Genomic DNA, 7,625 nt, shown 5'->3' on the forward strand with positions numbered 1-7,625 from the left:
GTTAAGTAATAAAGGAAATGTTTAAATTGTTCCATCCACTGGTAGAGCATGTTAAAAGATGCAAGTATCACATAATAATTCCAAATCTTCCACACCAAAGTTAAGATTTTTCCGTCCAAAGAGGAATTCCGTTTTCGTCCGAAAAAATACAGGCTATAATTTATCCTGACGAAAAAGGAATCTGACGAATGTGACTTAAATCATCCCTAGCACATACAAATTCACTCTGATTTTTCTTACATATATAAATATATGTTGACACTTAAGATTCCTAGGCTTTTAAAATGGTCCCTGCAACTATCTCTGTACTTTGCGTTAGCCAGGATTCTAATTGCACGTTTCTGCATTTTTACAACTCGCTCAAATCTGTTGCATTTCTCCATAACAGGATTCCATATGAAAGGACGGAATACACATATACATAGTACGCTTCTTTAATATTGTCACTAGAGATAAGTGTCGTTAACTGTTAAAGTATATTTACACCCTTTGCTAACTTTCCACAGATCAAATTTATATGTGTGTGTTTTATATGCGTTCTCCACGAAAAAGTATGGTAAAGCAAACCCTAATAACCTCACGTTTTGGACACTTTGGAGTTTTACAACTTTCCAGGTAATTATTTCAATAATACCACTTTTTTTGCCAGGTACTAAAGGAGGGTGGGCTAATTGGCCTAATAAGGGCAAGCGATATATCACCAGATAAGTTATTCTAAGTTGTAAAGGTTTTACTATGGCAGGTATTCTCAAATCTTTGTGTGAAAAAAGTTATCGCCGCAAAAGTACTGTGAGTTGAAACGTGACTATATATTTTTTTTTACGATACTAAGTTCCTGTGCCGCAGATGATGAAGGTTTTGCTATTGTCGATAATTATGTGTTCCAATATTTTAGTTTTTTATTCATTTTCTAATAGGTATATTTTTGTCATACATTTTTTTAAACAGTTTTGACCAGTCTCGCCATACAAAAAAATGGAGTGTATAAAGAAACCTTTCCGATGGTATATCGCTTATTCTTATCGGTTCATGGGCCAATGTCCATACAAATCTGCCCATCCTCCTTTCACCTATGTGTCTTTTCAGAGTTTAACTTGAGACCATTCATTTTAAACCAAGTTTCTAATTTTAATAGAATAACGCTTATAATATAACTGAACTAAATTTTCATCAGGTTTGGCATTAACAATTATTGTTATACTATCCGCATATAGAATTATTGCAGCGTCAATATCTAATTTAGGCTTGTGGGGCTCCTATCGTCATTTGTTGTGATTCAGATCTATAACGTTTTCCGTCAACTTTAATTTCTGCCGTCTGTTCTCTATTTGACAGATATGCACTTTGACCTCTTACGCCGTAAGCATGTAAAATAAGCTAGCAGCCTGTATGCCAACTACTCTCTTTTTATTTTCCAAGGACTGAATAACACTCTCCATGAACTTGTGTGTTTCTGCGGTGGTAGAACGACCTGGTCTATAACCATATTGGGCACCCGACATGATATCATTTGACATTATTTACTCAATTAACTTTGATACTGTGGGCACTATGGTTATGGGTCTGTAATTTACTTCGTCTGTTTTATCGCCTTTACCTTCATAACTAGAAAGAACGACGAGTTTTCTTTAACGATTCGGGGTATACTCAAGCATAAAATTTTGTTTATCAGAACCCCTAGTGTAAATTTATTCGATAGTGAAACGTGACGTACGCGTTTGCGTTAAGTCGAATTTCGTCAAGCGGGACGTTTTGGAAACTCAAAATCCCATACAAAATGAGACTTAACGCAAACGCGTACGTCACGTTTTGGTATCGAATAAATTTACACTAGGGGTTCAGGCATGTTAACTGGTGTGATAGAGCAGTAATTATGTCAAACAGGTTTCGTGAAAAGTCATATATATCTTTTGTATGCGATCTTGAAATTTTATTTTTACCAGTTTTATTAAGTATTCTGAACTAATTTTGGAAAATTTTAACTAGTGTTGACATAGCTCAATCCTCGACGCAACCATGACACGTCTACTACGCGTTAATTAACGACGGTCCTGAAATTAGTAAACTCATTTTTGTCGGCCGTGCCGCAGAATAATGCGACGCTTGTAATTAACTCGCAACCGCTGACACGCGTCACCTCACGGAGTTGTGAGTTCTTTGTATTATTTGATAAGAAGACACGCATATTTATACATAAACGGGTAAATTGCAAAACATAGCCTTAATTGAGTCTCAATTCACCCGCACCCACATTTAATTTATTATATTTTGCTTAGCTAAAACTAGGCTTAATAGCATCGTTCGCAGACGTTTGTGCTTGATACAAAATTAATTTATCTTATACCTTTAAACGAGCAATTCTTCTATATTTATATATATATTTCGGGGATTTCGGAAATGGCTTTAACGATTTCGATGAAATTTTCTATATGGAGGTTTTCGGGGGCGAAAAATCGATCTAGCTAGGTCTTATCTCAGGGAAAACGCGCAATTCTGAGTTTTTATATGTTTTCCGAGCAAAGCTCGGTTTCCCAGATATTTATATTTTATTCCGTAAATTAACCATACAGATTGTATTTCTTTCATACACATTTAAGTTCATAGGTGGTTTACAGTTAACACCAACACACTTAGGTACATGCATGTAGATAACTATACTAATAATGAATCAATTAACTTAAGACAATTTTATTACGTACAGTTCTTAACTATGTACATTATGTGTTTATCACCCAAAGAGTTATTAAATATATGGCTGTTCAGTGATAATAATGTATGAATAAAATTGGTTCCATGTATCTAAGCGGCAATTTTAATTCAATTACTTTGCGAATTTCGTATCGTCCAAAATCATTTAACAAGCATTGTTCCCAGACAGGCATTTGAGAATATCAGCAATTTAAAATCCTTTGCTGAAACTTTTATGCACAATAGACTGGTTGGCTCACTCGAGACTAGTGTTACCAAATATCAGGATTTTCCATGGAGTTTCCTTTAAATTTCGGAATACTATTTATTTTGTTGATCAAGCGTTAGCGAAGATTTCCATTTCTGCTTGGGCAAATATGCGTATTTCCGGATGTTCTTCTCTACAGGTCGCAATTCTCAATCGATTCTCGTGAAATTTTTTGAGCACGTTCGCTATTTACATTTTTTTTTTGTAGATTCAGTTATTGGAAATGTTTCAAAATGGCTGCGCCATACATTAATTCAGTTTTAAGCTATACACGCGAGGTCTAAAGCCCACTTAGCCACTAGTAATACTATTCCAAGAAAAGGTTTACTTATTTTATTAGTTATTACATGCTTACTTAATATTTTTTTCTTATTTTTAGTGTCAGTTTATAATTACTTTTGTGTTACCCTACATGAATCGGGTGCGAGTGCAAACTCGATATAGCTGCTGAATCAAACATGCCGTGTAGTGTCAATACGTGTCTGCATCAAAGTAACCGAACGGTAATGAGCTCCGACGCGGCCCCTTGTACACATCCAGCTAAGTGCATAATTAGAAATTGTGAGATATTTAATGGTACCGTAAAATGTGTCACCTTTGCTCCAAAATTCGAAATTTAGGTAATGTTTATTATCATTACCATCACTACTATCATGTTATACAACATGATAGTAGTGATGGTAATGATAATAATGTTTTTTTTTTTTCTTTTCGCCTGGAATTAATATATGTAATACATAATTGTTTACTGATTCAGGGAAAAAATAATAATAAAAAAAACATCAATTTTCACTGCTAAATCATATTTATGTAAATATATAATTTTCAGTAAGAGGTATATAAAAAATCTTACTACTACCCGAAAGGTACACTATTTGGGATATACCTAAGATAAAGATTTTAAATATAAAATAATTGCAAACCCCGAAAAAACCGCCTAAATCACATACTAATAATTTGACAGACAAGGAAAGATCTCCAGGACCAACTTTTCCAGATTTTCCAAATTTTCCGCCATTTCATCTTAAAACTAATGTAATTTTTTTAAATTAAAATACTGCGCAGATTGAATGTCAAGCACAAGCGCAGAAAAAAAAAGAATAAAGAAACATCTGTAAGTGTATTAATTTGCGATCAAAATAATTATACAGGACTAAAATTTATGATTAAATTTATATTCGATTTTTAAAATCTGTGAGCTGTCTGATGCTTTGTAGACATATGGCAACAATATGCATTTAAGGGTTAATAATTATGTAACCCAGAATTGAACCCGAATCAGAGTCATCAAAAGGGACCCCCGAAAATTCATACACACTTCAAAAATGTATACCGTGCTTGATTTATGTAAATATGTAATCAAATGATAGAGACACCTTCACATAATACTAATACAATTCTGCAGAATGTTATTAGGATCTCAGCAAATACCACGCCGTACGAACACCTCGTTCTATCATGGCATTCATCTGCAATGCAAACTAGTTTAAGTGCCTCTATTTTCTGCATCAAACCACATGCCGTTGATACAATCACGTTACCTACAGAAAAGCAATTTGTAAGCTTAAAAGCGGATTGCATTAAATTGTATATACTGTTAATGCATTATATTTTTTGGGGTTTGAATATTATTTAACAACTTGATCGCTGGCGACATTAAGGCAAAATTAAAGGTTTTGGAAATATGAAGTAAGGAAAACACATGTCGCTGTATTTCAATAAAATATAAATACCTAATATAAAACCGCCAAAGCTTTCGGAAAATGTATGTTTAAAAAATAACATTTTTTGTAATCAATGTTTTAAATAATACGTTCTAAATCAAAACGCTTGTTACTTTTAGAAGCCAAAGCTTCTTACGAATAATCCCTATTCGCAGAGCTTTCTGTTTATTAGGGAGGCGCCGACACTGATATAACGGCTTCATTTTGATGCCCGTGTTCAAAAAGTAGTGTAGGTAGCCACAGCCACCCCTCATTTTGCGTAAATCCGGATTTATGACACGAGGCAACCAGTGCTAGCAGGGTTTATGTCGTATATATTACGTTCTCATTTATTTTCTGGAATTAATGTAAAATGTTATAACGTTTTTTTGTAACGGAGTAGATTAGAGTCAAGATTTTAACGTAGTTACAAATGACACGGTAAATGACATAATTCTTTATTTGGATAACATTTTGATGGAGCATACATGAAACTTATATTTAAACGGTTAAACATCTCACCTCACTCGTTATAAATATTATCTTTTTTTAGGGTTCCGTAGTCAACTAGGAACCCTTATAGTTTCGCCATGTCCGTCTGTCTGTCTGTCTATCCGAGGCTTTGCTCCGTGGTCGTTAGTGCTAGAAAGCTGAAATTCAGCATGGATATATAAATCAATAAAGCCGACAAAGTCGTACAATAAAATATAAAAATTTAATTTTTTTGAGGGTACCTCCCCTACACGTAAAGTTGCGGTGTATTTTTTTTTTGCTTCAACCCTACAGTGTGGGGTATTGTTGGAAAGCTCTTTCAAAACTAATAGGGGTCTTCAACAAACATTTTTTGATAAAGTGAAGATATTCGGAGATAATCGCTCCGAAAGAGAAAAAAAAATTGGTCCCCCCCCCCCCCTCTAACTTTTGAACCATAGGTCCAAAAAATATGAAAACAATCGTGGAAGTAGAGCTTAAGAAAGACATTAAATGAAAACTATAGCGGACATGATCAGTTTAGCTGTTTTTGAGTTATCGCAAAAAGTTTCTCCCATAGTAAAGACTTACTTTAGGTACTGATTATGCAAATTTCCCTATTTGTTTAACTCGCCTGAAAGGTACCGTTTCATCCCTTGGTTAACAATTTACTATACATTAAGCTCCAGTTTAGCTTATTGTGACGGAAGAGTAACTACGGAACCCTATACTGAGCGTGGCCCGACATGCTCTTGGCCGGTTTTTTAATAGTTAATAAGTAGAGAATACAATGGATTAAACCATTTTTTTAAACTACGTCGGTGGCAAACAAGCATATGGTCCGGCTGATGGTAAGCAGTCTCTGTAGCCTATGTACGCCTGCAACTCCAGAGGAGTTACATACGCGTTGCCGACCCTAATGCTCCGCACCCTCGTTGAGCTCTGGTAACCTTACTCACCGGCAGAAACACAACACTATGAGTAGGGTCTAATGTTCTTTGGCTGCGGTTTTCTGTAAGGTGGAGGTACTTCCCCAGATGGGCTCTGCTCTAGATCTGGAATGACATCCGCTGTGCTGTACCCTACCACACAAGGCAAAATGACATTCACAATGCCCATACCTCTCCTTTTGGACGTAGATCGTGATCGTGATCGTTTCGTTTTGATCCGTTCAATCAGCTGACGTTAAACATCTGTAAGCTTCTGAATAAGGTTAAACCTATGTAATACAATTTCTGCTCACCAAATGTAGACCAGCGCTAGCTTTGATCGGTGTGTTTATTGAGAGGTACAATAAAGAATATGTATTGTGTACTGTATTGTAGTCAACAGATGCCCATGCAAACTTTATCAAAGAAATAAACAGCAGTCATCGTAACTCGTAAAATATGAGACTGCCGTCGGGATTATCCCTATAAAAAGCAGCAAAGTCGTAAATCTACCATCATCTCCGTGGACATGAGTCGCATGCATAACTTCCGAAGTTTATGTTGCCTATGTTTTCATATAAATAGGAAAATGTTTCCATTTCTAGGCCATATAATACAATATAATAAAATAATTATTGCGTATATACGCATGGTGATTACTTTTATTAAAATAAAACACATTTTACCTAAGAAAAGATAAAAGTAAAGTAATACAAACGACAAACTATCCGCTTTGTTAACATCATTGACTTTTCATATGATGGATGTCTTCACGAAAAATACACCTACAAATATTAACCTGCTTTCTACCACCTTCTAAAAAGACAACTTTATGAAAATAGAGTGCGTAAATGGCTACACGTAGGGCCGTCATACTGATTTACTTTTGCCAAGGTGCTCGACTTATTTATCCTCGGGTTGGCAAATATTTGGCTTTCAAATTGGCTTTCCTGTGTGTATTCAAATTCGTGAGCTCACTTGAGCTCGGGCAAGTACCATCGTCCACATTGTTAAGAGGAAAGGACACTGCGGCTTGTCCATACACACGTAGTTCCCATTTTCCTCTCTGGACTACTGACATTATGGAAAATATTTTTACATATTTGATGTATATTAACCATAGCTTGCCCCTACGTTTGACTTTTTTCGATTTTTTGATTGTTGTAAAAATTAGGTGCGAATAACTGTCCTCATACAAATTTTTAAATGCTCCTAACTCATATCAGAATTTAAAAAAAAAAACAAACGTAGTGGTATAGCTGTGATGTTTATTTCTAAAGTCGGGCTCGAGATCCCTAACGAAATTAATGTTGTGATATTCCTGTTACGATTTTCGCTCCATGTCTCATCCAATTTGTTTACCCTGTATACCTAGCGTACTTATTAAACTTTCAACATAAAAGTCACCAAAATCCTGCGTGAGCTACGTAAAATGGTGAAAACGTATGCAAAGTTTGAAATTCTCATCTTCGTTTGATATTTTTGTTATATTTTTCTGTGCATCTCTCTCGTTCTTATATGTTGGTACTATAATTGATAAGAGAAGCACTATAAATGATATCAAAT

Source organism: Cydia pomonella, unplaced genomic scaffold (assembly GCF_033807575.1).
Source record: "Cydia pomonella isolate Wapato2018A unplaced genomic scaffold, ilCydPomo1 PGA_scaffold_178, whole genome shotgun sequence".
NCBI lineage: Eukaryota > Metazoa > Arthropoda > Insecta > Lepidoptera > Tortricidae > Cydia > Cydia pomonella.